Source organism: Pan troglodytes, chromosome 6 (assembly GCF_028858775.2).
Source record: "Pan troglodytes isolate AG18354 chromosome 6, NHGRI_mPanTro3-v2.0_pri, whole genome shotgun sequence".
Classification (NCBI taxonomy): domain Eukaryota; kingdom Metazoa; phylum Chordata; class Mammalia; order Primates; family Hominidae; genus Pan; species Pan troglodytes.
Window position 1 is genome coordinate 94000967 of NC_072404.2, and position 20416 is coordinate 94021382.

The 20416-nt window shown below is 33.3% G+C and overlaps 1 long non-coding RNA gene across 1 annotated transcript in view; it reads right to left on the reverse strand.

Moving 5' to 3' along the window:
• Positions 1 to 852: 852 nt before the first annotated feature.
• The window catches only part of LOC134810546 (uncharacterized), a 232019-nt gene continuing 212455 nt past the window's right edge, over positions 853 to 20416 (reverse strand). Inside the window, exons 2-3 of the long non-coding RNA XR_010158892.1 lie at positions 14110 to 14174; positions 853 to 977 (exon numbers count right to left, since the gene is read on the reverse strand). This is a non-coding gene — a long non-coding RNA (uncharacterized LOC134810546). The remainder of the gene's footprint in view (positions 978 to 14109; positions 14175 to 20416) is intronic.

Consider the following 20416-nt stretch of genomic DNA (forward strand, 5'->3'; position numbering starts at 1 on the left):
TCAGGATACAAGGAGTAAAAATTAGAGACCCACATGAGTGAAATATAAGATCTGAACTTCCTGAATGATTCACTTAGGGCAATAACAGGCTATCAATAAAAAGCTATGAACTCTCTCAACCATATGTAAAAAAATAAATAAATAAAATTTTGCACACACAGCTAAATCTCATGTTGCAAATTGTTTTTATATCCATGCTTAAATATTAAGTTCTAAAGAGAATACCCAAGAGAACTGTGGAAAAGGGCTGGTGAACTAGGGACAAAAAAATGCATGGAATGCCTGGAAAGAGCTTATTTTACTAAGCTATGAAGTAACTAAAAATGGCAAGAGAATGGTTGGAGTACTGTAATTTCTGGGCCCTAAGCCTGTTCTTTAGGAACAATCTGTGTGCATTTGTTTATTCTAAAATGCTAAAATTCCTGACTCAAAGCTTATACAATGAATCTCATTCTGGAAATCATTCCAGCAACTGCAAGAATCAAATGTTGTGAAGAAAAAACTAAGATGAATGGGAAATTATATCCAAAGCATCTGCTGTCAGTGTTGCTCTGATTGGATACAAAGGCATGAACGAGTCATGCAAAAGCTTAGTTCTCACAGAAAACCATGCAAGTCGGGTGCCTTTTTGCCAAAAAAGAAGAGTAATGTACTAAATTTTAAAATGGTCAGTAAATTAAAGAGAATCTTATAGATGATGTGATACTAAAACATCTGTGCATTTTGGGTTTTATATCTTGTGCACATTAAATTTTAAACAGGGCGATCACAGAAGGTATATCAGTTATTGCCACAGAGTGCTAAGTAAAAACAACACAGTAACATACAACAACACATGTTTATTTAGCCCACAAGGCTGGGGGCCTGTTACAGGATGCTGATCTAGGCTGAGCTAGGCTGGGTAACTTAGCTCTGCTCCATGTGTTTCTTGTTCTCCTTCTGGGATTGATGGATCAGCCTGGATATATTCTTCTCATCTGGATAGCAGAGGTGCAAAAGGGAAGATTTAATATTACAATTTTTTTTCAAGCAGAAACAATCTATATAACATCCACTGGCAATTCACATGGCAAAGGCTAAAAGTCAAGGGAGCTAGCGGGGAGTGTAGGTAAGTACACAGCACTTGTGCAGGTGGGATGGGGGAATGCATGTTTTTAATTTGTAATATACCATAGAAATCCCTTCTGAAAATAGCTCATTTAAACAAAGAACAATGGAACTAAGGAAGCAGAAAGCTGTGCTTATATTGGACAAACAGCATTACTGGAAGAAGTAACACCAAAGAGCAAAGATACAGAGTTGGGAACATGACACTGATGTATCCAGGAGCTAGAACAGCTTGACTGCAAAGTATAGTATAGAAGAGTCACAGAAGTTAGACTAGGCTGTGTATGACATTTTGTTCATTGTAAGTTGTTTGATATTGATTCTGAAATGAGTAGTTTCTGAAAACTTTTGTATGGAATAACAGGTTCCTTCCAAATTATCACCATAATAGCTCTTTCAAGAACAAAATTTTGAAAGCATAGCTGGCACCAGCAAGACAAGGTTGGAGGCTAAAATGCAGAAATTTAACTAAATGGATAATGAAAGAAAGAGTGAATAGAGTGAGATTTGGTATATTTTGTCATTCTTCTCATCTACAAATATTTATTGATTACCTACTATGTGCCAGACGCTTTATCTAGCTTATATCTAGAGAATAGATTATGAAGGCATGTAGAATTTGCTAATGGATTAGATATAGGAGTAAGAAAAAGGAGTTAAAGACGTTAGCGAGGGCTTTGGCCTGAGCAACTGGGGTGGATGGAGCTGGAGAAGGCTCTGGGAGGAAAAGCTTCAGGTACAAAGAATAGGTGTCTACATTTTCTCATGCTGAATTAATGCTAACTACCCAAGGAGAGATATCCAGTAGACAAATAGTTGCAGGAGTTTAGAGATCAGGAGAGAGGCCTGGGCTAGAGATATAAATTTGGAGCCATCAGCCTGTAAATGCATTTAAAGCCATGAGAGTAGATGAGATCATTAAGGAGTGAATGTACAGAGAAAAGATAATTATGAACTAAAATCTAGTACATTCAAGCGCTGAAAATCAGGAAGATGAGGAGAAACTCTGAAAACAAAATGATAATTGGCTGACTGAATAGAAGAAAAATCAGAAAATACATTGTTCCAGAAGAAAAGTAAAAAAAGTTATTCAAGGAAGAAGAAGAAGTCAACTATAACAAACAGAGAAATGCCGTGATTTAGGAGAGGGAAAGGAGCCTCCAGATTTGGTGAGGTGTCAGATCAAGCAGCTTAACTGTGTACAGCTGCTTCACCAAATCTGGAGTTTCGTTTATATCCTAAATCTTGGGCTTGTGTGTTTTAACAAGAAAAGATTTTCACTCACGACACAAGAAAAAATGAAAAATGTTGTATTGAACCTGTATTTTTTAAACTTAAAGTAAAATAAAAATTAATCATAAGAACAGAATATGGGCTGGGCATGGTGGCCTATACCAGTAATCCTAGCACTTTGGGAGGCCAAGGCAGGAACATCACTTCAAGTCAGGAGTTTGAGACCAGCGTGGGTAATACTGTGAGATACTGTGTAATAACAACAAAATATTAGCTTGGTGTGGTGACATGTGCCTATAGTCCCAGCTAGTCGGGAGGCTGAGGCGGAAGGATTGCTAGAGCACAGGAGTTCAAGCCTGCAGTGAGCTATGATTGTGCCAATGCACTCTAGCATGGGAGACAGAGCAAGATCCCATCTCAAAAAAATTAAAGGTTTTTCAATATTAAAATTTTTTTAAAAGAGAAATATGAAAGCGATATCAGACTGAAATATTCTATGTATTTAACTCAAGTATAAAGCTTTTCTTGCTTCCTTTTGCATAAATGACAGCAGAAAAAAAGGAGTTAAGTAACGACAGCCAGTCAATCAAAAAACAAAGGACATTTTTTCACTACATAACATACATCCTTCCACATGATCCGTGAAAACTAGAAATAGACCATATACTGAGTATGTAAGACAAAAAGCTCAGAGAAGATTTAATGAAAGGATGTAGCAGGAAAAAAGATGAGTAGAAATTGAAACCAGCTCTTCGAGGTGGTAGCTTTTGAGCCTCTCTAATACAGTCCTCTCTTGTGTTACGTGGTACACATGAGGTCATTTTTTATAAGGCTGACGTGTCTAATGATAATAAGTAAAGATGAGCTGGAACTGAAATCTGTAACAGGACTTCTGACAAAGAGTGCCAAAACACACATGGGAGATCCAACCTGAGTAGCTAAAAAATAACAGATCCCATATATGGACTTATACTTGCTCTTCGAGCTCTCCAAATCCCACTGAAGATACTTATGTCATGGAGGATTATTCTATATATTAATTTATTAAGTCATGGAGGATAATTTTATTTATTATTCTGCTTTAATCTGATTTCTGCTGAGCACATTGAAGATATATATGTTAAATATTTTATTGTCACCAGAAAGTATTAGCAGTATTGACTTTGATGAAATTGCTTAAACTGAGAACCAGTTTAAGATTACTTTTAAAAATATGTACTATTTCATTCAGTAATTCTATTTTTTGGCTGCTATCATCTAGAAGCACATGGAAATACATGTTCATTTGTACTATGGAAACAAGTTAAGTTTTAAGAAATCATCTTTAAGACAGAAAAGTCTAAAGAAAATACCTTTGAATAATTCATCCAAATATAGTAATTGTATATACCGCTCCTTTTTGACTCTAATTATGATCTTAAACATGGATGGCTCAGTAGAACGGTTAAATTTCATCAACTACCCAAATAACTATTTACAGTAAGTAGCTCAAAAATATGAAAATGGTATGCTGTAGAGAATATTGGAAATAACTTTTTGAAGAATCAGGTTTATAGTTGGTAAATTTGAGCTAAAGTTATTAGTGTTGCTATTGAGTGATGCTTATGATATTTAAAATTTTTGTCAGTGCTTCCATAGTAATAGCTTGAATTAATCATACTAAGAAATGCCAAGAATGTCTGCTGTATCTACGATGGCATACTGTGTGTAAAAATAGAGATTTAATTTGGGCTGGTATGGTTGCAGGTAAGTTTGACAACCCCCTCAATATCTTTTGAGACTGGAACATCAATTCTTCAAATTTTGTCTGAGCCCTGGAGCCCTCTGTTATTAATAAACAAGTACAGAAGATCACAACCTGCTCAGGCTGAGATATTTTAAAGTCTAAAATAGTTTTTTTCTACAATATGAAGAATTATGTGTTAAATGAAATCAGTCCATGTACAGCATATTTAACACACCAGATTTTTGCTCAGTTTCTAAAACAAAAGTTGTCACCCATAAACAAAAGCATGTGATGTGTCCCCAAACAGCTCATTCAACGTCCTTATTACAATTCTACTCACTTAGCTTATATTCAGTTCAATAAACATTTGAGTGACTATTTTATGCCAGGCATCAGAAACGCTTTCAACGAATTTAGAGTCTAGGGAAGAAGACTGAAAACAAAATGGGAAATTTCAATAGTGAAAAGTGCTAAGTTAGAGGTTTGCTAGCTCTAGGTTAGAACCCAGAAAAGTGCTAAGTTAGAGGGTAGCTAGCTCTAGGTTAGAACCTAGAGGATTGAAATTTAGCCTCTGGTTTATATTCTGTAAAAGAGTAGGCTCTGAAATCTAGACTACCAATGAGGGAAAAAGGTAAATAAACTTATATTTAAGCAGCCATTTTTCAAGATGGATTGAATGTTAGAAAAAAAATCTGAATTTCATTCACATTAAGGCTGAAAATTTTTTAAACACACATGAGAAAAGTTGTCTTGTAATTTTGTGACTGTTTATATTTTTGTGGATAAATATATTAAAGATGAATACGTTATGTAATAACTGCTCATAAAAGGATGCTTTAAAAATAAAGATAAGAAGTGTTTATATATAACAAAGGAAGGGACAACACAGAAATAAGAAATTTTTTTCTACAGTTTCAATCAGCTATATTTATTTCAACTTGAAATTTAGATGGTCTTTTTCACGGGTTTAATAAAAATATAAACTAATGTAAATTCTTTATATCTTTAATAATGTCCAAAGTTAGCATTCTTTTTGTTGCATAAAACTTGCAGGTAAATAATGCTGCTTGTATTCTTTTAAGAATTTATACACAAATTAGAATAGATAACAGAAGATGTAGTGACTTAGGATAAAATAATGTGTTTTAAGGACACTGGAGAAAAGTACCTTAAACATTAATTAAAAATGTGTTTCTTTCTAGGCTGGGTGCAGTGGCTCAGGCCTGTAATCCCAGCACTTGGGGAGGCCGAGGTGAGCAGACAGCGAGGTCAGGAAATCGAGACCATCCTGGCTAACAAGGTGGAACCCCGTCTCTACTAAAAATACAAAAAGTAGCCAGGTGTGGTGGCGGGCACCTGTAGTCCCAGCTACTCGGGAGGCTGAGGCAGGAGAATGGAGTGAACCCGGGAGGCGGAGCTTGCAGTGAGCCGAGATTGTGCCAATGCACTCCAGCCTGGGTGACTTCTCGAAAAAAAAAAAAAAAAGTGTTTCTTTCTTAAATGAATGAAGAAAGAAAACTTCGGAGGATTACAATAACAAATAGAGTCTATGATGTTGGAAGTTAGAAAAAGTTATTAAGGAAATAACGTAGAATATTATTTTTCTACCTCATTAAATATATTCCACTATTCATGATAATAATTAGAAATATTTAATGTCAACAAACATATCTACACTCTTATTTATATTTTCTACAAGTGCTTTTCAAAAATGGCTAAGTAAGTAAGAGTGAACACTAAAACCATAAGCTCAAGAGGGAAATGGGAAATAGGCTAAAAGGCATTAACTTTTTGGACACATAGTGCCCTGGCTTCCACACTGTTTTGGAGTCTTCCAAGATGTGCAGCTAATATTGTTAGATGTAAGGTTTTAAATATAACTCCACTTTTTAACAAGACCATTTGTAAAAAATGTTAATTATCCCTCTTCCCATCATGTTGTTTGTGTGATTTTTAATAGATTCTAAAGGTATTTATTGAGAAACACCGCTCAATCTGACACTTCTATGAATATATATGACTGCATGACCCCTTAGAGTAGTTCAGTACTTTATTCTTTAAATTTAAATTTTCAATATAGTAACATATTGCTTTTTAGCACTTATTGTTAATAGACATGTCCTCTAAGAAACAGTAGAAAAAGTGTAAACAAACAACCCTTACAATATCATTTAGCATGATTAACTTTTTAATTTTTAGATTTAATAGCACCTTTATAAAGTATTTGCAATAATTACTTAAAAACTTAATTTTTCTTGGGAATTACTGAGATATTACACATTCTATTGAACAATATGACATTATATATTGTAAAATCTATTTGATTTTGATATACTGAAAAGAAATACAAGAAAGTTCCAATTAAACCATAATGAAAGCCTGTAACATCATCAATGTTAAAATCTTGATTCCAAAGCTGGTTTTAAGAGAAGTTAATTCTAGATTTGATGAAACACAGCCATAATCAAAGCAATTATATCTACTTAAATACATGGCAGAGATTGGTTAATTTCCTCTTCTTTCTGTATTACATTTCCTGCTTGTCATTGCAATTGGTTATAGTCATGTGACTGAGTTCCTGACTGAGGGCAGCAGTAGTAATATATTACATTTAAGGGTCTAGTTCCAAACATCTCCCCTATGCAATCAATCATCCATGTTCTTTCCCTTCTGCCTGCTGAATGTGAACACTCAGGAAAGCTTGGAAGTCATGTGTGGAAGACTGTAAAAAACTGGAACTCCATATGACAGCATGAAACAGAACACTCTGTCCCCAGCCACCCAGAAGAGCAGTATGGGATTGCTGCTTGAAAGAGAACACACTTTTCATTGAGTTAAATTACTGGATTTAGGGATCCATTTACTGCAACAGTTATCATCCCAGTTAATATAATTTTCTATATAATATAATTATTCCTTATGTTCCCACCCTGTGGACATAAAGCACCTTACTAGTATAATACACATTCTGAAAATGTAAGATTCAATCTTAAGAGTGAAAAGCAGGGGCTGTTCAGCTCCTTCTCAAAGTGCTAATGAACAAATAACAGAATTGGAGAAATGTCAAGAAATACCTATCAATAGCTATTGCATGCAAAATAAGGCACTAGTTGCTGCAAGAGTACAAACTATATCTAGGCAAATGCAAAGCCCAATTGCAATTATAATGTAGCCTACTTAAAAGTATGCACAAAATGATTAAGAAACGAGAGCAACAAACAAAAGACCTTAAGCCATTATAGCTAGAGAGAATATTTGTCAGAGTGTTATATAAAGAATTACAGAGAAATACCTATTAAAGTTAGAGAAGGAAATAGAGTGAAAGAGAGAGAGACTGGGAGAAATCACATTCTGGGAGAAATAGAGACTTCACATTCTCTTGTTATATTTTGTGAATTATAAATATATGTAACTTTGCTTAATCTATATAATATGCTCATAAATTTATTCTTCTATGAAGTACAATATTAATATCTTATAGGACATGTAGACTTCATTGAGCAGTTTGCTGCCATTGAGAAAAATAATTAAAATATTTTCAATGAATAGAAAGAGCATTTACAATGTATTACAAATACCTTCCCACCACTACCACAGAGATGGACAGGCATTCCTCAATAGCTTAGTGGTCAATTTTGGGCAGTTTGAAATACAAAGGTTAATCTCATTAGATTTCTTGAAATTAAAAACTGTGGGAATAATGAGAGAGATGTTATCAGTGAAGTTTAGGGAATACATAAAACATTGAAACTCAAGAGTTTCTGCAATTTGTGTTTCAAAAAATATGATGTGACCTATCATATATCTATGTAATATATGGATATCAGCCACTCTATGCTAAGTTATACTATGGTAACAAACAACCCCTAAATTTCAAACACTCAAAACTACAAAGGTTTGTTTCTGGTTCACACCATGACACACCTCTTCCTTTCGCCAATCCCTGCCTCAATTGGCTGCATTTTTAGTTCTGTATCATCATTGTCTTCCCCAGGGAAGAAGCTATTCTCTGGAACTGTGGCAGAAGGAGAGTGTGGCAATTCAGAAGATGGTTCTTAAAGCTTCACTGGGAAGTGATACACGTATCAGTTTTACTCATATTTCATCAGCCTGAACTTGTTACATGTCCCTACCCAATCACAGGACGCCAAAAAGTAGAATACTACCTGTCACATGCGTGAAAAGATGAAAATGTTTACTTTGCAACATTAATAACAACTGCGTGAATCAACATAGATCACAAAATGGGATGAATGTGGCATATGTACTAGACTACTTAAGGAGAATTTTGACAGGAATGGAAGCAGAGATATTTCCTTTATACTACATTGTCAGGATTTTTACCAATTTCTTCATGTTGATTATAAGAGTATTGGAATTACAGCCATTAAAAAGTCATCTAGTTAGAGCTGTAAATTAATGATCGATAATACAAATAGACATACAAAAATACATATTTCAACTGCCGATTTAATTACAGACAAGTTATTAAAGGGCATGGTTTTGATCACTTTTAATTTAATCCTTTTTGTTTTAACTGATAAAGTTGCAAGGGGAAGTTGCTAACTTCAGTTGTCTAGATGCTATGGCATCCCTGGTCAGTTTCAGCCAAGGCTCTGGATTTCAAAGTCAGTAAATTATAATAACTGAATAAGGCAGGAACAGTTTCTGCTATGATTTTGTGTAAATTCCATTTAACAGTGCAAAATATGCTAGTGTCAAATGCATTTAAATTATACAAAGATACCCAGTAGAGTATGTTGCTTAAGAACGTTTATCCTGGAGTAATTCTGGCTGAGAACAAACTTAAGTGCCATTATTTATTACTTGTATTATCTAGATAAAGCTGAGGTTAAGGTTTATAATAGTACCACTTAAGAGAGTTGTTGTTAGGATTAAATGAAGCAAATCATGTAAAACGTTAGCACAGTACTTGGCACATTGCAAGAACGTGAATGCCAACAAGAGCAACAAAAGTAACTAATGTCTGGAATTTGGTGTTACCGCTCCAGACTGCAGACTTTACTCATCTGTTCTTCAACAATGCTGAATTACTGCTATTGCTATCCAGAAAGGCAAGGCGGTGTGTACTCAAGGTTGGTAAAAAGCAAGAGAAAAGATCTCACTTGTGGCACCTTTTGAAAAGCTACCTGCAGGAGCCCAACACTGTTTTTTTCTAAATGGTATGGCTTTCCTCCACATCCCTTTCCTCTTTCTGAATAAAGTTTCTCCATCCGCACTTGAAAATTCAGGAATCATCTCTGAACTAGTCCATGTAAATATATATATATATATATATATATATTTTTTTTTTTTTTTAAGTCTTCCTAGAATGTATCCCGTTCTGTCTGGTGTGTAGGCTGACTGCCTAACAGCCTGGCTAGCTCTTCTTAAATGTGTGTTTTTTCTTCCATTCTTAGTAGTTTATCCCCATGTTCCAGAAAGAAAAACATAACACAGAGAGGCTAGTTGGGTGATTTGACAGGTGATAGCAGAGCATGGTCTGAAATGATTGCAAAATTATTTGTGAAGTCCCATTTGATCACATAATTTCATTCTGGACAAATGAAAGATTCATATTAATAACCATGTGAGAAAACTGGCCACTTCTGCACTTCTATCAGTCATTCATGCTAAAATCCCTATGTCTGGACTCCGTGGAGAACAAGAGTTGGACACATATTATGGGTAATCTGAAACAGCCCCATCTCCCCAGCTTCTTGCCATGCCCCCTCAATCTCCAGCACTTGTTAGCTCCTTGAAAGTTTGAACTTCTTTACTCAAAATAGAGCAGCACTTCTCATCATATAACATTTATTGATTATCACCTCTTCCTCCCTGAGCTGCTTCAGGACCTCCAGTTTTTAATACTGTTGCTCTCATTCTTACAGCTGAGGACCTTGTTGTGTTGGACTTATTTGAGAATGTTTCAACTTGTCCATTCTGTTCCTCTCTAGTTGAGAAACATGTTTTTCAAACTGCAATATGATACACACATATTTGTTGTTATTTATTAATAATGTTTACTCTAAATTATGACAGTATTTTTATGTGTCTCATTTTCATTCTTTGAAGGATCTAGAAATTCAGATATTTCTGCCTCAGAAAACAAAGGCATGTAATGATCTTATGCTCTACAAAAGACAAGATAATTAGAGGTGAAAGTGGAGAAGAATCTAAGAAGTCTACCAATAAACCATGTAGTCTTTGGCACATAAAAGTATCATCCTTAAAGATTTAGTAATAAAGACAATTTGTATACAAACTATCTCCTGCCACACACTATACCTTTAGATTTTCATTCAGGATGTCTGAATAGAAAATTCCTTTGATGATATCTTTATATGAAAAACATTCCCATCTAATTTAATGCACTTTCTATAATCTGAATTTGAGAATTTAAGCATAAGTTAGACTTAAAAAATTAAAGAATAAAGTTACATGAGTGGGCTCATATTGGTGATTTGGAATCTTGCAAATTAGATTTCCTTTCTGTTATTGCTCATGATCAATGTGCCTCAATATCCCTTTTAGTAAAATTCTGTTTAAAAGATATTTTTGATCCTCTGTTTCATGTTTAAATTAAATTCATTAGCAGCTGTCAACCTCCAAGGAAAAATGTCAACACTAATCTAGACAACATCTGAAGGTGTCAGCTTTCCTTCATTTATCTCCTGTCCCCAGAAGGTACGGAGCCATCAAATGAAAAACTCCAGGTAATGACTGCATTTGTCATTTGTTAAATGTGATTAGAATGCAGCTGCACAGGCATGAATGTTGTTTCAAGCTGCCAATGATACCTGCCTTTACTTTTTTAAAATAAAATAATAAATATTACAAGCCTTACCATTACTGTAGGTCTGTACATGACAGTTCACTTAGTTTTTGTACATCATGATACTGTGTTTATTTGTTTCCTTGCATCTGTCACAGGAGGCACATTCCTTTATTACCTACTACTCCTTTTTAGCTTTTCCAATTCACAAACTAGGTCATGTAAGTAATCAATAATTTTAATTCCGTTTTCTTCAGCTTATAAGAGAAAACTTAGTAAAGTGTTAAATGTCTCTGCGCATAAATTCATCCATATCTTGGAGAATAGGAGTATTGCTTAACTTTGAAGCTTTATTAGAGGATTTTTAAAATGATGTAACTGAAGTGACACCTTTAAAAACAGAGGGTTTAGGAATTTTTCCATTTTAATTATTAATGTTACCAGAATGTGATGTGGCTTATTATATATGTATAACAAGGTTATCCATTTATATTTTCAAGATATTTTCAGAAGAAAAGAAAATTAATCAAAAGCCAATAAATATTTTCAGTATAATTTCATGAATTAATGCTGTTTTTAAAATTTTGGACAGCAGAGAAAAATGCTGTGTTTTTATATATATCAAGTGGCAATGATAGAAAAGCTGAAAGAAAGGTGATATGTGTTTATTAAATTTCAATTAGTATTCACTTACTAAGTTTGTACAATAATAACAGTCATTGAATTTCAGAGCAAAAGGAAGTATTTGAAATTATTTTGCTTATTGTTTTTGATGTACACATGATTCTATTCAGGCCCTGAAAGGTTAAATTATTTGGTTCAAATCCATTAGCTAATTTTAGCAAAATCTAAACTAAAATTCAGACGTTCTCCCAGTAGTCTAGTATTATTTGTCCAGTATTATTTCCTATCAGCTTTTGTATTACTGCTGCTATTTCTATTATTTTTGATAGATGTAGCTAATATCACTGAATGTTAGCAAAATACTAGACCCTTTGCTAAGCACTTTACATGGATCCCCAGACTGAGGTAACTTCTATTATTACTCTTATTTTCAGATTGGGAAACTGAGCCTCAAAGTTATCAAGTAACTTTTTCAGTCACTTGGATAAGTGGCAGAATATTCCCCCATTTAAAATGGCTTTTTCATGGTATCTAATGTTCTTGTTTTAGTAATTTGGTAACATGCAGAGAGCTGCAGTGGCTATATCAAACTGTACAAATGAAAAGGCCAAGTTTTCAAGAAGATGACTTATCTAAAATCATCAGTTTAGTAAACTGCAAATACTTGAGTTCTCCCAAAGTCTCCAGCACCTGGCCCCTTGCTATTTGCGTTATATCACATTATGGTGTTTTAAGTTTATTAGATGTTATGAGATAAGAATAAGTTGTCACGTTCTTAATGTGCTAATGCTGTGACACAGAGCTAATTAACTTCTAAATGTCAGTTAAATTCTAATAACTTAAAAATATTGGTTTAAGAAGAAATTAAAGGTAAATATTCATTCAAAACAATGTACAATAGAAACATTTAAACAATATATGTAAGATGAAAATACAGGTAAACCTTGTTCAAATGAAGAACAGATCTGAGCTGTTATTTTAAAATCTCCAGAGATGTATTTCTTTTGATATTTGTGATAAAACAATCAATTCTTACCACAGAAAATGCAGCTTGTTCAGGCACAATGGCTCATGCCTATAATCCTAGCATTTTGGGAGGCTGAGGTGTGAGAATTGCTTAAGGTCAGGAGTTTAAAAAAATCCAGCTAAACTCACAATAAAATGTTAATGATTTTTTTTAAATTATGCAAAAAAAATTATAGGGATTGGCTCAAAGTGCTTTTTTACGGTCTTAAATAAAACTCAAAGAAATTGTGAAACATTTCTGAGTAAAAATTAGCATGACATTATCTAATCATAAAATATTAAAACAAGGAGAGGCTTTGTTTTAGTTGATAAAACAAAAACTCAGAAGATTTATTATCTTAGCCCAAGGTGCATAAGAAAAATAGCAGAATGGAGGTTAGAATAGAATTTTGATCAGAGTTCTTTAAATGACATTTCATTCTATTTTCTGTAAAAAAGTAGATGCATAGATATAATTAAAATTAACAGTCTCACAAAACAAAATGATAGTCATTAAACCTTTTAAATTAGATTGTTCATATTTAAATTTTCTTCAGATTCACAAGATCTATTTTTTTAATAGAAAATGTTTATGAATTAGGTCATAAAATGTGAAATTGGTCCACAGATTCATTTGCTTTTTCTAAAGATCAGAATACTATAGATTCAGCATAATACCTAATAGACCAGTAAAAATCCAAGCAAGCTCATTTTTTTGTAAACATTGGCAAACTGATTCTAAAACCCATATGGAAATTCAGAGGATCTAGGACAGTAAAAATGATTTTGAAAGGAAAAACACAGGTAGAGGAATTAGACTATCTGATTTCAAAACATAATATAAAACTATAAAAGCAGGACAATGGGGATATTGGCTACGGATGGGCCTGTAGATCCATGAAACAGAATTGAGATTTCAGAAACGAATTCTTACATTTGAGGTCATTTTTTTTTTTTTAACAAAGATGCCAAAAATCCTCAATGCAGAGAAAGTCGGCTTTTATACCAACTAGTGCTTGAAGAATTGAAGCTGCATATGCACACATTTCACATCGACATTTACTTCACTCCTTACAGAAAAACAAAGTAAAACTGATTTGTAGACCTAAATTTAAGAGCTGAAACTATGAAACTACTACCAAAAACATAGAAAAGAAAATTTTTGTCACTTTGGGTTATGCAAACAGTCCTTGCATACAACAATAAAGGCATAATCTACAGAAGAAAAACTTGATAAATAACACTTTTTCAAAAGTCAAACTTTAAAAAGACTTTTTTAAAAAAGAATGAAAATGAAAACAATGAGAAATAATTTCAACTTATATATAAAATGCATTTAAAAAATCTCTTAAAACTCAATAATAAGAAAATAAATGGGTACTTTAAAAATAGATGAAAGATAGACATTTCATCAAAGAAGACACATGAATGGCTACTAAGCACATGAAAAGGTGCACAACATCGTTAGTCATTAGTAAAATGAAGATTCAAACCACAGTAAAATATCACTACATACTGACTTGAATGACTATAATCAAGAGGCAGAAAATGGCAGGTGTTGGTGAGGATGAAGAAATCGTAGAACGAATTTGGTAAAACAGTTTGATCGCTTCTTCAAGAGTTAAATATGAATACTCACATGACACAGCAATTCCACTCCTAGGAATGTACCATGATAAATGAAGAACACATCCATGCAAAGATCTGTAAATGAATGTTCATAGCAGTGTTAGTATCATAGCCAAAAATGGAAACAATCTAAATGTCTACCACCTGCTGAAAGAATAAGCAGATGTGATATGTCTATACAATGGTATGCTACCCAACAATAAAAAAGAACAAAAGACCAAAAAAATGCTACATCATGGATAAGCCTCAAAAACATTATGCTAAATAAAAGAAGTGAGTTGCAGAAGACTATGTAATGTATGATTGCTTTCATATGAAATGGACAGTAAAGGCAAATTTATAGGGGTAAAGAATGAATCAGAAATTTCCCTGAGGCTGGGAATAAAAAAAAAATGGATTGATGGTAAACAGGCTCAAGGGAAGTTTTTGGAAAGATGACAATGTTCTAAAATTGAATTGTAGGGATACATGCACAATACTATATATTAACTAAAAGTCACTGAATAGTATACTTACAATGAATAGATTTTATAATGTGTATATTGTATCTCAATAAAGTAAAATGTCAGTTAAATTTCTAATTAAAATTATAATGTTCATAAAGAAAGAAAATTATGCAAATAAGAACTTCATTTATTCTGAAGTGATGATTTATATCAGTATGTTTTTATCTGGGGGTGTAGGCAGTGTTTTTAAGCAAGGGCGATGATGAGAAGGGAATAGTATTAGATGATGACACTGACATTGTAATGAATTGTAAAATGCTTTTTCTAACTTTCCCCTTGTATACCTGTGCACATTGTCATCTACACATTCTTGTTATACAAGAAGACAAGTACAGGTCAAGGGATGTCACTTTAAATTTTTAAACAGGAGTTCCAAGAAGGGTAACCTTTGCACAGACATTTGAACTTGTTCTTGCCAAATAAGTCAATCAGGATAAGATTATTATTTTAGTAGATGTATATCAGTATATTTAAAGAAAAGAAAAGCTGTTGCAATGCCATACTAATAATTCAGTTTTTAAAAATTTACTGACATGTAAAGGTTTATGCTCATTTGACATTTTCGTTATTGTGCAATTACTCACAGAATGTTTGATATACACATTATTAACTCTATATACTAGAGAAAAGATAATTTAAAATATCATAGACATGAAGTCTAAGACTTTAAATATTAAATACCATATTGTATGGAAATAAAATAGAAAAATAACATTTGCTTTGCCTCTAAACTATTTTAACAAAACTACTTTAGATTAAAATTCCATTGTTTAAAAAACTAGGAAAGAGAATTTAAAAGGATACAGTCTAAAATTAATGCAATAAAAATAGAAATACAGTCATGTGCCACAAAATGACATTTTGGTCAATGACAGATCAATATTATAACAGTGGTCCCACAAGACAATGATGCCATATTTTTACTGTACCTTTTATATGTTTAGATACACAAATACTTACCATTGTGTTATTGTTGCCTACATTATTCAGTTCAGTATCACGCTGTACATGTTTCTAGCCTAACAGCAATAAGCTGTACCATACAGCAACATATGCAGTGGGCTATACCATCTAGATTTATGTAAGTATACTCATTGATGTTTGCACAATGATGAAATCACTTAAGGATGCATTTCTCAGAACATATTCCTGTCATTAAGTAACATATGACTGTATACCAAAAAGAAAAATAAGTTCTAAAAGCTTGTTCTTCACAAACACTGGTAAGACAGATACAGAAAGTCATATCTGAGATCCGATAACAGCAACAGAGAGAAAAAATACATACAAAATAAAAAACACCTAAACATAGATAAACTTTAAAAAGTTAAGAGACTAATGCATGCCGCTATTGCAATGAATCTAAAACACAAGAAAAACATATGACTTTGTAGCAAAGTAGAAATTACCAAAGTTGAACAAATAGAAAGTGAAACACTTCAAGATAGCAATTACTAAAGAAGGCATGAGGAATAAGTAAAAGCACTATCACTGGGAAAAAAAGGCATTAAGACCAAAGGTCTTACAAATCCAGGATCTTTAAAAATACAGATAATTCAAATGTATTGAATCTTTCCCAGGCTTGATAAAAAGATGGAGAGCTTCTCATTTTATTTTATTATAACATAAATATGATTTTTATAATAAAACATGACATACTATACCAAGAAGGCAATGATAGTCCAATATTACTAATGAATATGTATGTAAGACTCAGATTTTTGTAAACCATGTTTAAAGTTGTGAAGTAGCACAAATGTTTTCACATCAAAAGAAGTGATAATTAAGAACAGAAAAGATTGGTTATCCAATCTAGTCTAAGATAAGCCCTAAAACAAAGAGCATTCATTAATGACTATTAATTTGTACTTTTCAGTTTCCAAGTAAAGGAAATATTTCATAGCATTGGGATAAAGTACGATCAGCAAAAAAAAAAAAAAAAAAAAAAAAAAAAAATTTAAGAGAAAAATCTGTGGCATCCTAATAATGCAATCATCTTAAATATAATTAGTCTAGCCCTCAGGAACTCAGGTACTGAAAACTTTTTGACAAAAAATATCTCTGATAAGGTGTTGATTTTCTCTTACTCAGTTGAGATCAGACACGATTAGGCAAAGTGTCTCTGAACCACCTTAACTGTTTCTTTCTTCCTTTAAACACCCATGATCTCCTTTAACCTCATTTTCTCCATCAAACCTAGAACTCATATACTCTCAGTCAATTATGCATTTATCAAAAGCACAGTAACCAATACCTGGCTCTTTATCTAAGGTTATTTGCATTCTAGTTTTTTATGTCTTGAGTACCTCTTCAATGGTATGGAATGAACAACTATGTCTATTGAGATAAGAATATGTTCAAATACCAGGAAGCCAGAAAGGAGAGAATTGCCTGAGGGAAGTTTTCCATTTTCTTCTTAAAAAAATCTCTAAATTACACTTCCCAGTTAAGATCAAACTTGTAGTTACAACGTCTTTAGTACCTTTCATGTGGTTTAGTGTTTGGGGTATAGAAGAAGAGGAGAAAAGGCAATAAAAATGAAGATTGATTTTAATACCCTCCTATTTTTCTAAGTAGGAAAAGTAGCCAAACCTGTTTTGGAATGTAGAGTCCTTTTGTCAGTAAAGAGAAAGAGCAAATCTAGGGCCTTAAATCTCTCTGTTTTTCAGTCTACCCATAGTCCATGTGAGAGACACTGGGAATACAAATATAAGATATCGGTTCTTGTGGAATTACAGTAAATTTAAACTATTAAATTTGCACTTGTGGAATTTACAGTCCAGTAAAGGAGATAGACATTTAAATATAAGTGGTAGTCATTTTCATAGAAGCATAAACTCAAAATGCTATGAGAAGACAAAAGAAGGGTGCTACGTATCACGTTTGTAGGTGAAGAAAGGGAAAAAGTTTTGGAGGAGAATATAGTTGAGTTGAACCTTGAAGGAAGGGGAGGATTTAGGTCTGCGGAGAGGATGTATTACAACATGGACAAAGGCACATGTCCAAAGAGGATGTCAAACAGCATCTGACTGAAGACTGGCCCTGCTCTCTTGTTCTGTGCCTTGCGTTACTTACTGTGACATACATAGAATCCTTGCTTTTAAAGAATGTGGTTCTGTACTGTGTGGTTTTATTCCATTAGCATAAAATTCAGGCCAGAACAGCAGTGGTGTGTGTAGGGAAGGTTGCCTGTTCACGTAAAGATGCCTTCTGCTTTAGAGGGTATATGCTTTTAAAAGGATTTGGAAATAGTCCAATTTTTTTTTTTTTTCCTGCTGACTCTGTTGTCTGCATAGTGAATTAGGGAAGACAGTGCTGGTCCTGCTAGATTTTATCTTAATCTTCACATAGATCCTTTTATTACTTAATGTTCTTCAGCAATGGACCAGAAAGAGATGCCAGAGTGTCTGTTTTTTTCCTTGCTTTGCCTTTTTTTGGAGTGCTTATATGTGCAATAGATTTACAAACAGCAGGTTTTAATCTATCTCTTTGAAAGAATGACTTTAAAATGAACTGTGCTTTGTGCTTTTAATTTAGATGTACTACCTGTCAGAGTGACCTAATATTTATGTTTTTGTGTGCGTATGTATATGCATATTAAGTTGGTGCAAAAGTAATTGCAGGTTTTGCCATTAAAAGTAATGGCAAAGACTGCAATTACTTTTGCACCAACCTAATATTTACAACTAAATATATATGTTTATGTATGTATAAATGTATATAATGTATATAATATACATGTTTATAAATGTATGTAATATAAATATATATTTAAATTAGCAGAAAATTAGCATTATATCTATTTATGATTGACAAAACTCTGCAGGTGTGATCTCAAAAGCCTCTTTTTATTTCTCAGCTTTGATAAGAATTCATATTATAAAAGGGGTCGCCTCAGGGGTGCTAGGTAAAGGTGGCTGTACCCGCTAAATATATATAAATTACGAACCTGATTTACAGGTGGAGAACTGCAGGAGCGTTCTATAAAGTTTGAGTTTTAGATACGGGTTAAATATGAAGGTCTGTTCCAGGCTTTTGTGTTTTAAAAGAAACCCTTGCCATCTCAAATATCTGTCAATAAATCATTGCAACTGGAAACTGAGCCACCAAATTTAATTTGAAATAGACTTCTGATGATTTAACAATTTGCCTATATAGAATAATGATAATATACTAAGCTCTGCCTTAAATAACGGGTAAATGCTTGTGCCTTTTTTGTACTTTTTTTCCCCAAGTGGGCTGTATATTTTTACACAAATTTTCCTCTTTTTAAAATGTCAGCACATAGCTACAGGATAGATTGTGGCCTTTAGTAACATACTGGGTTCTTTAGGGTTTGCTTCGTATAATTTCTTCTTTTCCCTTTTGTACTTTACATACTTAACACTCACATGCTAATATTAGCACTAATGCCTGAGGCCTAAATAGCAATAATTGCGGGATGACATACTGGCTTCTATTTAAGTTGACAACTCAATAACTTGACATATGCATTACATCTCTATTACACTGGAGTCTAAATGACACTTTATAAAGCATTTCTTTTATATTTAGTTCACTGACTGATCAGACTGGAGCTTGTGCTCATCATGTGTCTGTTAAAGACTAGTGAATGTGTCATTATTTCTAAGTCCTTGCCAGTGATAGATAATGCAATCACAGAAAGCTGTATTTACATAGAAATGTTGGGGTTGTGATAATATTATCGTGTTTTTTCGACAAGTAAGAGTCAAAGATTTTTTTTAGTTTTTTCATATACATACTAGAAAAAGTCTTTCTAAGTATAAAATGCCATACTTAAGAAGTCAACCTGAGATATAAAATATAACTTTTATAAGTCCATTTTATTTTTTAAAACAAAAAATAAAAGATGTTCAATAAATCTACATTACAAATTACTAATTTTGGGTTTTAACCATTTTGTTATGGCAGTATTTCAGTTGGCAACATGTAAAGCATAATAATTATAAAATACCTCTATTGTTGGTCTCAAAATCTCACATAATCTGGAATGTTTCGATTCATCTTAAGGTATAATATAAATAGTGGGTAAAATATGAACGCTGTTTCTTCCCTTCCATTCTTTATTCTCCTTCCCCTCCTCCCCGTTTGCTCTCCCCTTTCTTCTTCTCCTGTGTCACCTCTACCCTCTCCTATACATAACTCTCTTCTTTTCTCTTCCAAGAGACATTAGTCAGTGATAGTAATGATGGCAGGCATAGGGGTTTATGCAGAGTGAGAAGTGAATATGGCCAGAGGTGGCCAGTAATAGTAGCCACTGTGATTGCCTGTCAAGAGAATTGTTGAAGGCAGCCTGGCAGTTTGGGGAGATTAACCACACATAGGGGATTTAGCAAATATGTAAATATGTAAAGAATAATAAGAGCCAAGTTTCTCACTCACAGAATAAAGGTACAAATGTTGGAGAGCTTTGGCATTAAAAGACTCTATTAATAATGAACACACACAGTGGGTTCATTTGACTTCTCGACTTTTAAATTCCATTCTCCAGAAAAGAGGACTGGAGATGAGAAATAGCTGATTTCAGAGCTGGACCAGAAAAAGTATAATATGCATCAGGAACATCTTGTTGTGCCAATAAGGAATCTCTCAAAGAAAAATGGGAGTATAATAAAAGAATTCAGAAGCCAGTTTTGTGTGGGGAGGTCCCAGTGGCCAAATAGATGATGATCTAACCATCTAATTAGATAATGATACTAACAGTCTATAGCCCATTGAATACAAGAGGAATCAATGAGTCCACACTGGTAATTTAGGTAAAAATATTTTTACCAGTTAAATATATCTGAA